Source organism: Balaenoptera physalus (assembly GCF_965194825.1).
Source record: "Balaenoptera physalus genome assembly, chromosome: 2".
NCBI lineage: Eukaryota > Metazoa > Chordata > Mammalia > Artiodactyla > Balaenopteridae > Balaenoptera > Balaenoptera physalus.
Genome location: NC_138883.1, coordinates 101624808 through 101639207, shown reverse-complemented (window position 1 = coordinate 101639207; position 14400 = coordinate 101624808). Strand labels below are relative to the sequence as shown.

Genomic DNA, 14400 nt, shown 5'->3' with positions numbered 1-14400 from the left:
GGGTGGTGTCTATATTCCAAAAGTATTGTCCTGGTTGTGGCATCCTATTCGTAAACATTTTTATTTCTATAGCATTTTACTGAACACTGTGTGAAAGGCTTTGGGCAGATGGATGGCAGTGTGGATTAGAGAAGAAGGAGAAAAGTGTTCTATCAAATAAATTTGGAGATTTTGCCAATTATGATGCTTTCTTGGAAATTTCCCAACTATATAAGCATATAGATGACTTTTACAAATTCTAAAATCAGGAAACTGATTTTAGTATTAATTATTGTAATTGTTTGCAGATGCATTTGATGAAGAAAAATTTTTAATGAAATCTATTTATATACAAGCTTGTAACATAAATAAAAATTCTTCTCAAAAAAAAAAAAAGAAAAATGCAAAGTACAATTAATGAAAACCAGCAGAAACAGCATAATAAATAGAGGTACAAAGTATTCGGATATAAGAACTATCAGACATAAATCTTAAAACCCTCTATTCCTTCTGTGTTTGAATAAAGTTTGGAATTTTCTCTAGAGAATAGGTATAAAATAGACCACAAATGACCAATGAGAAATTGCAAGAAAGAAAAAATACATACTAACCACAATAAAAAATGTAATGGATGTGATTATCAGCCAATTCTAGCTAGTGGAAGAAAAAAATAAATGAATCAAAAAATAAGTTAGAATAAATTATCCAGGGACTCCCCTGGTGGCGCAGTGGTTAAGAATCCACCTGCCAATGCAGGGGACACAGGTTTGAGCCCTGGTCCAGGAAGATCCCACATGCCGCAGAGCAACTTAGCCTGTGTGCCACAACTACTGAGCCTGCGCTCTAGAGCCCACGAGCCACAACTACTGAGCCCGTGTGCCAGAACTACAGAAGTCCCCCTGCCTACAGCCCATGCTCTGCCAACAAGAGAAACCACCACAATAAGCACACACACTGCAACGAAGAGTAGCCCCCGCTCGCTGCAACTAGAGAAAGCCCGTGCGCAGCAAGTAAGACCCGACACAGCCAAAAATAAATAAATAAAATAAAATAAATTAAAAATAAAATTATCCAGAATGCAGCATATAAGATAAAAACACATAAAATTTTGAACGAAACATTAAAAAACATGGGGATAGAGTGACAAAGTCTAATAAACATTTATCAGAATTCCAGGAGAAAGGAAAGAGAGGGTGGACAGAGGCAATATTTTAAAAAATCATGACCATGGCTAAGAATTTTCCAGAACTGATGAATGACAGCAATCTACAGATTCAAATAGAATAAGATAAATAAAAAGAAATCACCATCTAGGTATATCATAGTGAAAATGCAGAACACCAAAGATAGAGTCTTGAAGCTAGATGTGAAAGGTCACCTTAAAGATCAGCTGTTATATTTATGACTTATTTTTCACCAGTAACAATGGAAGCCAGAAGACAGTAGAATATCTTTAAATGTTGCTAAAGGAAATAATTGCCAACCTAGGATTCCATGTACCAAGAGAAAACAGTTTTGAGACTAAAGGCAAGTTCTAAAGGCTGTACTTCAGGTAAAAGGAAAGTAATCTCAAATAGAAAATCTGAGATACAATAAGAAATAAAGAACAAAAATGGTGGACATAATAGGTAAATCTAAATGAGAAACAATAACATCTTGTGAAATTTAAAAAATTACAACATAGAATTTTAAAATTCAACAACATGCAAGTGGAGATGGGAAAATAAAGTTAATGTGTTCTAAGAAATTTGTATTGTGCTGGAGGAGAGCAAAGGTATTGATTACACTTTGATAAGTTAGGTATAAATTTTTAAACTTCTAGTGTCACTATTAAGAGAAGAGAAACTTGATGTATAAATTCCAAACTAGAAAAAAGTTTAAATAATATTAAATTTTTTAAGAAGTCAAAAAGAAGGCAAGAAAGGAGAGAGAAAGAAACAGAAAAGTGAGACAAGTAGAAATCACAGATAAAATGACAGATTTAAACCCAAATATGTCAGGAATTGCCTGACATAGACTTAATGCTCTAGAAAAAGAAAGATTCAGGCTGGATAAAATAACACAATATAACTGTATGACATTTACAAGAAACATGTCTAAAACAATAAGTTTTAAATAAAAAAATGGAAAAAGATATACCATGCAAATTCTAAACTCCTTCCTAAAAACCTAGTGTAGCTGTTGCTATGTTAATATCAAACAAATAAAATGCCGAGACAGAAAACATTACTGGAGATAAAAAAGATCATTTCATAATGAAAAAGGTATAATTGGCCAGGACGATATAAACATTTTTAATTTGTAAAATCCTAATAATATAGTCTCAAAATTTCTAAAGCAAAAATTTGCCAAACAACAGGCACACAAAAATAAGTATATAGAAGACTTGAATAAAATAAAGAAAATTGACCTAAACAAAGGATTAATGTAAAACACACACATTTTTTCCAAGCGCACATGAAACATTAAGTCTCAACAAATCTAATATGGTTAAAATTATATAGAGAATTGTTTTAATTAATAGACTTTATTTTTTTGAGTCATTTTAGGTTTACAGAAAAACTGAGTGGAAAGTAGAGACTTCCCATAAACTCCCTCAGCCTACTCCCTCACCACCCAGTTTCTGCTATTACTAACTTTTTTAAAAAAATCAACACATCCATCACCTCACAGTTGCCATTTTTTTGTGTGTCTGGAGAGAACGTGTAATATCTACCCTCTTAACAACTTTGAAGAATACAATACAGCATTTTGAACTATAGTCACCATGCTGTATATTAGATTTCCAGAACATATTCATCTTATAACTAAAAGTTTGTACCCTTTGACTAATATCTCCCCACCTCCCCCACCTCTCAGTCCCTGGTAGCCAACAATCTAACTTTCTTTTTCTAGGAGTTCAATTTTTTTAGACTGCACATATAAGTGAGGTCATACAGTATTTGTCTTTCTCTGACTTAATTCACTTAGCATAATACCCTCAAGTTTCATCCATGTTGTTGCAAATGGCACAACTTCCTACTGTTTAATTGCTGAAATATATATATATATATATATATATATATGCCACATTTTGTTTATCCATTCATCCATCAGTGGATAGTTAGGTCGTTTCCATGTCTTGGCTATTGTAAATAATGCTGCAATGAACATGGGAGTGAAGATATTTCTGAAAGAGTGATTTCATTTCCTTTGGATATACACCTAGAAGTCAGATTGCTAAAACATGCAGTAGTGCTATTTTTAACTTTTTTATGATGCTCCATACTGTTTTTCATAGTGGTTGCACCAATTTTCATCCCCACCAACAGAGCACAAGAGTTCCCTTTTCTCCACATCCTTCCCACCACTTATTATCTCTTGTCTTTTTGATAATAGCCATCCTAACAGGGGTGAAGTGATATCTCATTATGGTTTTGATTTGCATTTCCCTGATGATTAGTAATGTTGAACACCTTTTCATGTACCTACTGGTTGTTTGTATGTCTATTCAGGTCCTATGCCCATTTAAAAATCAGATTATTTGACTTTTTCTATTTATATGGGTTCCTTATATATTTTGAATATATGGTTTGAAAATATTTTCTCACATTCTGTAGGTTGCCTTTTCATTTTGTTGATTGTTCCTTTTGCTGTTTTGAAGCTTTTTAGTTTGATATAGTCCCACTCATTTATTTTTTATCTTGTTGCCTATGCTTTTAGTGTCATATCCAAAAAAACACAAAAAAATCCCACAAAAAAATTGCCAAGATCAATATCAAGGAGCTTATGTTTTCTTCTAGGAGTTTTATGGTTTCAGGTCTTACATTTAAGTCTTTAATCCATTTTGAGTTAATTTTTGTGAATGGTGTTAAGACTGGGGTCTACTCTTTCATTCTTTTGAATGTGAATATCCCATTTTCTAACACTATTTATTGAAAAGACCATCTATTCACCACTGAATATTCTTGGCTCTTTTTTCAAACATTTAGTTGACCATATATGCATGGATTTATTTCTGGGCTCTTCATTCTGTTCCATTGGTCTATATGTCTATTTTTATGGCAGAACTATACTGTTTTGATTCCTATAGCTTTGTAATATAGTTTGAAATCATGACGTGTGATGCCTCCAACTTTGTTCTTCTTTCTCAAGAATTGATTTGGTTATTCAGGGTCTTTCATGATTTCATATGAATTTTAGGATTGTTTTTTCTACTTCAGTGAAACAAAATGTCATTGGAATTTTGATAAATTGCATTGAATCTGTAGATTGCTGGGGGTAATATGGACATTTTAACAGTATTAATTCTTCCAATCCCATGAACACTAGATATCTTTCCATTTATATATGTCTTCTTCAATTTCTTTCATCAATGTCTTACAGTTTTCAGTGTACAGATTTTTTACTTCTTTGGTTAAATTTATTCCTAAGTATTTTATTGTTTTTGATGCTATTGTAAATGGGATTGTAGTCTTTATTTCTTTTTCAGATAGTTCACTGTGTATAGAAACACAACTGATTTTTGTATGTTGATTTTCTATCCTGCAACTTTACTGAATTTGTTGATTAGATATAACAGTTTTTTGGTGAAGTCTTTAAGGTTTTCTATATATAAGATCACATCGTGTGTGAACAGAGACAATTTTATTTCTTCCTTTTCTGATTTGATGCCTCTTATTTCTTTTTCTTGCCTAACTGCTGTGACTTGGCCTTCCAGTACTATGTTGATCTTAGAAGAAAAGCTTTCAAATGTTCACTGCTGAGTATGATGTTAACTGTGGGCTTGTCATATATGGCCTTGCTTATAGTGGGGTATGTTCTTTCAATACACAATTTGTTGAAAGTTCTACCATGAAAGAATGTTGAATTCTGTCAAATGCTTTTTCTGCATCAATTGAGATGATCATGTGATTTTTATCCTTCTATTAATGTGATATATAGCATTTATTGATTTACACATGTTGAAACATCCTTGCATCCCAGGGATAAATTCCACTTGATCATGTTATGTGATTCTTTTAATGTGCTGCTAAATTCAGTTTGCTAGTATTTTGTTGAGAATCTATGCATCTAAATTCATCATGGATATTGGCCTGTAATTTTCTTTTCTTGCAGTGTCCTTATTTGGCTTTGGTATCAGGGTAATGCTGGCCCTGTAAAATGAGTTTGTGAGTATTCCCTCAAATTCAATTTTTTTGGAAGAGTTTGAGAAGAATTGGCATTAATTCTTTTTAAGTGTTTGGTAAAACCTACCAATGACACCATCTGGTCCTGGGCATTTCATTTTGGAGAGGCTTTTGATTACAGATTCAGTCTTTTTACTCATTATTGGTCTGTTCAGATTTTCTCTTTCTTCATGAATCAGTCTTTGTATATTTCTAGGAATGTATACATTTCTTCTAGGTTGTCCAATTTGTTGGTGTATAATTTTCAAAGTAGTCTCTTATTACCCTGTGTATTTCTGTGGTATCAGTTGTAATATCTCCTCTTCCATTTCCGATTTTATTTACTTGAGTCCTCTCTCTTTTTTCCTTGGTCAGTCTAGCGAAAGTTTTGTCAATTCTGTTTATCATTCAAAACCAACTCTTAGTTTTGTTGATCTTTTTTTTCCTGTTGTCTATTTCATTTATTTCTATTCTAATCTTTATTATTTCCTTCCTTCGGCTACCTTTGTGTTTAGATTGGTCTTCTTTTTCTAGTTCCTTGAGGTATAATGTTAGGTTGTTTATATGAGAGCTTTCTTTTTTTCTTAATGTAGGCATTAATAGCTATAAACTTCCTTCTTAGAACTGCTTTTGCTGGATCCCATAAGTTTTGTTATGTTGTGTTTCCATTTTCGTTTCTCTCAGATATTATTTGATTTCCCTTTTGATTTCTTAGAGAATGTTCTCTTGTCACAAAAAAAGTAAGCTAGTAATTAATACCAAAAATCAGTTAGAGCAGGAAGACCAAATGGGAGTGTGGTTTAAGTCCTGTGAGAAGATCAGAACTTGAAAAAAAATCAAGCCAGTGTCAGTGAGGATGGAGGAAAAAAGGAAACATATATTTAGAAATATATGAGTAGAGAGGTGCATCTGGGGAGAAAATGGGTTTGATTTATCTGCAGGACAACAGTTGTCCAGAAGTCAGTTGGAAATATGTGTCTCGAACTCGGGGGAGATGTCAGGCCTAGAGTTGCCAGAGTCATTAATGTATGAGGTCATGATGTGAATCACCTTGGGAAAGTAAAATGTAAGAAAGATGCCAAGGACTTAACTCTGAGACCCCAAAATTTTTTCCATATTTTTATCATTCTTTTCTATTTTATATATTTTAATATAAAATGAATATAATAATTAAATACAGTTTTATTTTTAATTATTCTGAATTAAGATAAAATTTGGAAAAAGGATTATTAGAACTATGTGGGGAATATGAACAATTTTTATTTCATCATACTTTTCCACTTAAAAAGGAAAGCATTATCTTTAGAGAAAATTAGAATCAAAAAATCACTCATAGTCTCCTCACTCATTTGAGTGAGTCATTATATTCAATTTGTTTCTTACCCATCTTTTTTCTATATACTTTTAATTTAACAAAATAATAATCATTCAACAAATATAATAAATTGTTCAATAAATATATTCCTTCTTTCTAGTTGATACTGTATAACAGGCATTTTACATTCTATCCACACATACTTGGTAAAATGGAAATATAATATTCTATATAGAGGATGTCATAACAGCTATTCTTTTATTTCTGGACACCACTTTAAATACTATTTAGATGACATTTTTATGCATAAAGTTTTTTTTCATATTTAGGATTATTTCCTTAGGTTAGATTCAAGAAGTGTAATTTCTAGGACAAAAGAAATAAACACTTTTAGGGACTTCCATACATATTGCCAAAATGCTTCCTAAAAAATATTTGTACTAACTCACATTGCCATCAGCAATTGATGTAGGCAGCTCACTGATACTAGGAATTCCACTATCAATCTTAAAAAATCTGTAAAATTTATAGATGAAAAATGGAAAGTCATTTTAATTTGCATGTTTCTGATAACCAGTGAGGTTGGACACTCCCATGTTTATTGAAGATTTGTATTTTCTCCTCTGTGAATTCATTTCCTTTGTGTATCAATTGAAGTCTAAGTATTTTATCAAATTTGTATCAGTGCTATCAAATTAAGTGTGATTTTTCCTCCAGGTTTATGTTTGTCTCAATTTTAGTTGTGGCTTATCTTGGGGATAAATAGAAATTTTAAATGTTCACATAGTTAAATATTTCCCTAATTTTTTCTATTGCTTTTCAGCTATCTCCTTCCAAAAGTTTGATAAATATTCACTTCTATTTTTCTTGTTTTAAATTGTTTGTATATTAACTCAAACCATCTGGAATTTATTTTGATGTTTGTTGTGAGGTGAAAATCTACATGATTTTTTTTCCAAACTGCTAAACAATGGCTCTAGCATAATTCACTGAATAACTCCTTCTTTTTCCTTTGATTAATGATATATCCTTTATCTATATTGCTTTCACATTATATTCAAGTCTATTTCTGGGCTATCTTGTGCCACTGATTATCTCTTCTTGCCCCAGTATTTAATGGTGTTTATAATTGTGTGTTACAATATTCTTTAATTCTAGTAGGACCGAAACTTAACAGATGGTTTTCAAACATATTTTTGTTGTTTTTCTTCTAGAAATATTTTCAGTGGGGATTATTTGCTGATTGTCTGTGTTTCAAAACAGGGATATAAGAAACTTACAACACAGTCATAGAAAAAGATGCAAATAATATTGAAGAGTAGAAAGCAAACAGAAAAGCCCGCTACCTCCATGTTCCTTTCAAACTCTCAGTGCTGCTCCTTGGGGCCCACTGTTAACATTTTTTTGGTTGTATTCTTCCAGAAATTGTCCATGTATTTATTTATAAGAACATATATAATGTCCAGTCCCCCTTCCCAATTCTGACACAACTTGGTTCATACTACACATTCAGTTCTTAAACTTGTTTTTTTCCCTTCACCTGTCATAATTGTGGTACATTCCTTATCCAGAAAGGACTCTAAAATAACTTGTGACGTTCCAAAATATCCCACGGAAGTTTTGTCTGGAATCGCATCAACTCCTATACACACTAACAGGCATATTGAACTTCCTTCACTCCCTCAGCGATAAAGGGCCTCCTCTTGCCCCCGGGTCTTGCTTAGAAATTCCCTTAGATAGGAAGAGTACTCTCATCTGCCTCAGTTCCTTTCTGCCCTCCTTCATTTTGGTAACTCTTAACCACCCTTCAGGTATCAGCTTGTGATATTTCTCCCACTTTCTGATATCCAGTGCTTTAATAAAATTATATTGATTCTAATGGTTTTAGAAATTCAAATGAAATTTCTTGATGTCAAATAATATAATTTGCAAATAATGAGAGTTTACCTATTCTGCTTTATCTTTATTGCACTAACCAGAACTTCCAATGTAATATTAAGTGGCAATAGTGATGGTAGACACCCCTAATATTGTGTCTACTTTTAATAAATATGCCTTTTCTGTTTTAATTTAAAATATGTCTACTGGTGGTTTGAAATATGTACTCTCTACCATGTTAAGGAAGTGACTACCTAGTCCTATTATTTTAGAGGATATAAATGGTTTTGGTTTTATTAAATGCCCTTTTGGCATCTGTTGAGATGATTGTGATTTTTATATGACTTATTTATACAATGTATCATGGGAAAAGTTTCCTAATGTTGAATCTTGATTTCTTTCCTGGGATAAATCCCTTTGGTCTGGGAGATTAAAAATACATATTGTTGCTTTCTCTTTCTCACATTCTGTTTAGCATTTTTTGCACCTATTTGAATGAGAAGGATTAGTAACAATGATTTCAGAGCGGTAACTTAGAATGAGAGAACATCAACATTTAAAGGAGCAGGTAGTCTCTCAACTTAAACCAGAAATGCCTTTTATTAAAAATGAAAAACAACTGATAATCTGATAATCTGAAAAAAAGTATCCTGTGAATTTGATTAGCATGAACCCATATCATCTCATCATCTGTGGATGAATCAAATTACTCAATCTGTAGTTCTTAGGGGGGAAACACTCTATTGGGGCAGAGGTATAAAGTATCATAGCCATGAAAACTGCCTGCATGCAGTCAGTCACACCAATTCTCACAAGTTCCTAGGTCAAAGACCTTATTTTCAAAGCACAAAAATATTACAAAATTACTTCATTATATAGATACCACAGTTTTCTTTTGCTTTTCAGCTATTTTGACTACCTGAGGATTTAAACCCATATACTAACCTCTGTTGACTAATATCTTTTGGGGAATTTTCTTTTCATTTGCCTTAAAAGGGTTCTATTTTTCCCTTTCCCATTCTGTAACACAAATATCTTTAAAGGCCTATTAAGCATTTAGGAACCCTTATATTCAGAAACACCAGCACTTTTGTAATGCTGAAGGTAATATGCAAGTAACTCAGATGTCATTTAACCTGTTCAGTGCAAGTTTTCTATCACACACACAATAACTTTCTTACCAATCATTAAAAAAAAAAATCCCTGGAGTACCTCTGAACTCAAAAGAATCAAACTTAAATCAAATTAAGTCTTTCTGAAGCTATAAAGGACAACTTTGCTTTGGTTTCTGGTTTAATTCACTGACTGATACCCCAACACAAACCTTTGGTTGAAATTACTTCAGCAGATCTATGACAGGCATTAGTTATTCATGTGGCTTTGCAATAATGTTGGTTTTTCTAATTAATGTTCACTCTTAGGCATAAAATCTGCATTGAGAATTTAAATGATTCAGCCAGGGACTGACAAATGTGGAAATCATTCCCAGCTCCGATGATTCTGTTACATCTCTCTTCAGATAACTTTATTCAGAACAACAGTTCTCTGAAATTAAACATATCCTGATGGAGTTATGTTCTTTTGTATCTTTCTTGTGGACAATGTTTCTTTTTCTTATAAATCTACTAGAAAATGGTTAAAGTAGGCATGACCTTGCTTTTATTTGTAGCAGCCACAATCATACATTATTTAACTTGGCTCATGTAATTTATTCCTTATGCACAGAAATTACATCTATCATTACCACCCCACCATCTTTGCCTTTGGGTAGAATATTCAGAAGATAAAAGGGGGTTATTTATCCCTTCTGGTAAAATTATTCCTGCATAAGAACATGTGTATTTTCAAGACTTACACAATGTGAGGGTTTAACAATAAAATAAATAACATCCTTCATCTCCCTAACACCAAAGGTAATTCCCACAAAGCCAGCTAAAGTTGTTAGTAAGGATCATAGGGAGGAAATGCCTCCAAATTATCTCTCAATTCTTATAGCACATTTCTGCTTTTCTGTACACAAATTTAATATTTCTGAGACTTTTGCTTCATGTTAATATAATTACGTTAAGAAAAATGTTCTGATATTTGTAAATAAAGCAAAAGGATAAGTACATACCTTTTTCATGTGTTGACTGAAAAAAAATGCACCACCTAAAAGTTGAGAATTATGTTTTATTCAGCAGACTTACTGAGAACTTCAGCCCAGGATACAGCCTCTCAGATAGTTCTGACAGACTGTTCTGAAGAGGAAAGGGAGAAGCCAGGATATACAGGCATTTTTGCAAAAAAAAAAAAAAAAAAAAAAACCCCAAAACCCAGGTAGTCTAACATCAAAAGATTGCTGCTAATCCAAGAAAAACCAGACATCTCAAGTTAATAAGTTTAGCACTTTTCTAAGTATGGGAATATGCAAGAGTTTGGACTTAATGAAATTATTCCTTTGATATGAACCTTAACTATCTAGGGCCAGTACCCTGTTTTTCTCCATCCTGAATCCCCTCAGGGTGCACCACTGGGTAGGGGGTGGGGGTTGCTGCAGTAGCTGATGGCTTGACAGCTGCAACATCCTTTGTTTACTGATATGGCAGGAGATATTCTTTGTCCACACATGTTACTCTAAAGCACTAATGGCTCTGTCCAAAGATTATTTAATTCCTGAGTAGGGAATTTTACCTTTGCTTGACTTACTATTTACTCTTGATTAGGGGCTAGATTATATAAAATTAGATATTAATTATAGATTTTTCTCTGGAAATAAAGGTAACCCCAGTGGTTATGGCTCTCTTGCCCTGTAGGACATTAACTAGTTTGTAGCTGTTAGCAAATGCATTTCAGCTTTCCTTTCACTGGATAACTACCTATCTTGGGTTCCTCAGATTTTTTCTTGAACCAGCTTTGCCATCTTTATGATTTCCTCAATAATGGATTAAGAAACCCCTGACCCTTGCTCACTATAATATTTGTATAATAAACCAGTCTTAATTTTTTAAAGAAATTACACTTTGACAATTCTCATGTTTAACACATAGTTCACTTTTGAGGTCAAAGCTTCCTATGTTATTCTCCTCCCAAGCTCTTCTCAACACAATACGAAGGCATGTAGTTTCAAATACCATAAAACATGAGAAACTATAATCCCCTGAGGCGTATTTCTAAATGCAAGCATCAAGTAAACCGCTTAAAAAAAAAAAAAAGCCCTGTCACTGGTAAGTACATGAACAGGGGTTTTTTCCCCTTAAATTAACAAAAAATGTAAAATTCTGAATTCAATTTAATAGATTGCATCAGGCCAATGTTCCAGATGCAACAATTAGAAAAAAATGAATAAATGACAAAAATCACATTTTTAAAGACATCAGAGTGATGTGGAAGCAAAAAGGACTGGATAATATTCCAAAGGAAGAACGCTTCCTAATAAGCTATGCCGGCAAGCAGTTTTCTTCCCTGGTGTAATTGGATAATTCTGGGCTTGGATTACAGATTAGATTTGGTGCAGGTAGAAGAACTAGAATGAGTGAAAGAAAAACCAGTGGATCTTTGGGTGGTTACAGAAGGTGACATGACAGATTGGAACTTGAGGAGCCTATACAAATACTAATCAAAAGAAAGCTGGGAAGGCAATACTAATATCAGAAAATTGGACTTCAAAACAGGAATATTTCTGGGGATAAAGAGAAAAGTTACATAATGACCAACGTATCAGTTCACTAAGAATACACCAAAAAATGTTAAGTGCACATGCACCTAACAGAAGATCTTCAGAATACAAGAAGCAAAATTGGGTAGAATGAAAAAATAAAGACAAATTCAAAATTATGATTGGTGATTTCAACATTTTTCTCTCTATAATCAACAAAATAATTAGACCAAAAATCAATAAGGAATTAGAAAACCTGAACAACATGTCAACCAACTTGACCTAATTAGTATTCATAAAACACTCTACCCACCACAGCATATGTCATCCTTTTCAAGAAAATATGAAACATTCACCAAGATAGATGATATTCTGGGCCATAAAACAAACAACACATTTAAAAGAATTAAAGCCATACAAAGTATATTTTCATAACAGAATTAAAGTAAAAAGAAAGATTTCTGAAAAAATCTTCTATTTGGAAAATTTTAAAATTCTTCTAAATAAAAAATGGGTTGAATAAAATCTTGGAAAGGAAATTAGAAAATATTTGGGATTGAATGAAAATGAAAATACAACATATCAAAACTACTGGGATGCAGATAAAGCTGTCCTTACAGAGACATTTTTAATATTAATGCTCATACTCACAAACAGATGGAGAGATATACTATGTTCTTGGATTGGAAGAATCAATATTATCAAAATGACTGTACTACCTAAAGCATCTAGAGATTCAATGCAATCCCTATCAAATTAATATCATTTTTCCCAGAATTAGAACAAATAATCTTCAAATTTGTATGGAGACACAAAAGACCCCAAATAGCCAAAGCATTCTTGAGAAAGAAAAACGGAGCTGAAGGAGACAGGCTCCCTGACTTCAGACTATACTACAAAGCTACAGTCATCAAAACAGCATGGTACTGGCACAAAAACAGAAATATAGATCAATGGAACAGGATAGAAAGTTCAGAGATAAACCCACGCACCTATGGTCACCTAATTGATTGACAAAGGAGGCAAGAATATACAATGGAGAAAAGACAGTCTCTTCAATAAGTGGTGCTGGGACAACTAGACAGCTACATGGAAAAGAATGAAATTAGAACACTCCCTAACACCATACACAAAAGTAAACTCAAAATGGATTAAAGACCTAAATGTAAGGTCGGATACTATAAAACTCTCAGGGAAAACATAGGCAGAACACTCTCTGACATAAATCGAAGCAAGATCTTTTTTGATCCACTTCCTAGAGTAGTGAAAATAAAAACAAAAATAAACAAATGGGACCTAATGAAACTTAAAAGCTTTTGCACAGCAAAGGAAACCATAAACAAAATGAAAAGACAACCCACAGAATGGGAGAAAATATTTGCAACCAAAGTGACTGACAAGGGATTAGTCTCCAAAATATACAAGCAGCTCATGCAGCTCAATAACAAAAACAAAAAACAAAAAAACAACCCAATCAAAAAATGGGCAGAAGATCTAAATCGACATTTCTCCAAAGAAGACATACAGACGGACAAAAAGCACATGAAAAGATGTTCAACATCACTAATCATTAGAGAAATGCAAATCAAAACTACAGTGAGATATCACCTGGCTATCATAGAAAAATCTACAAACAATAAATGCTGGAGAGGGTGTGGAGAAAGGGAACCCTCCTACACTTTTGGTGGGAATGTAAATTGGTACAGCCACTATGGAGAACATTATGGAGGTTCCTTAAAAATCTAAAAATAGAGCTACCATATGATCCAGCAATCCCACTCCTGAGCATATACCCAGAGAAAACCATAATTCGAAAAGATATATGCACCCCAGTGTTCACTGCAGCACTATTTACAATAGCCAGGACATGAAAGCAACCTAAATGTCCATTGACAGAGGAATGGATAAAGAAGCCGTGGTACATACATACAATGCAATATTACTCAGCCATAAGAAAGAATGAAATAATGCCATTTGCAGCAACATGGATGGACCTAGAGATTGTCATACTGAGTGAAGTAAGTCAGACAGAGAAGGACAAATATTATATGATATTGCTTACACGTGGAATCTTAAAAAATGGTACAAATGAACTTATTTACAAAACAGAACTAGAGTCACAGATGTAAAAAACAATCTTATGGTTACTGGTGAGGGGGGAAGGGGGAGAGGGATAAACTGGGAGACTGGAATTGACATATACACACTACTATATATAAAATAGATAACTAATAAGGACCTACTATATAGCACAGGGAACTCTACTTAATAGTCTGTAATGACCTATACGGGAAAAGAATTTTTAAAAAGAGTGGATATACATATATGTATAACTGATTCACTTTGCTGTACAGCAGAAGGTAACACAACATTGTAAATCAATTATACTCCAATAAAAATTTTTTAAAAAAGAGAGACATGACTATATGTAATGTGGTATCCTG

General features: G+C 33.1%; 1 protein-coding gene across 10 annotated transcripts in view; it reads right to left on the bottom strand.

The window, feature by feature from the left end:
* The window catches only part of TEX9 (testis expressed 9), a 229949-nt gene that overhangs the window by 183001 nt on the left and 32548 nt on the right, over nucleotides 1–14400 (bottom strand). Inside the window, exon 2 of one of the 10 annotated variants that reach the window (XM_082447323.1) lies at nucleotides 10436–10470. The exons of 8 other annotated variants lie outside the window; for them this stretch is intronic. The gene's annotated coding sequence lies outside the window, so the exon portion shown is untranslated. Of the gene's footprint in view, nucleotides 1–10435; nucleotides 10471–14400 lie in introns of those variants that run through there. One more of the 10 variants, XM_082447321.1, reaches the window with a different exon arrangement.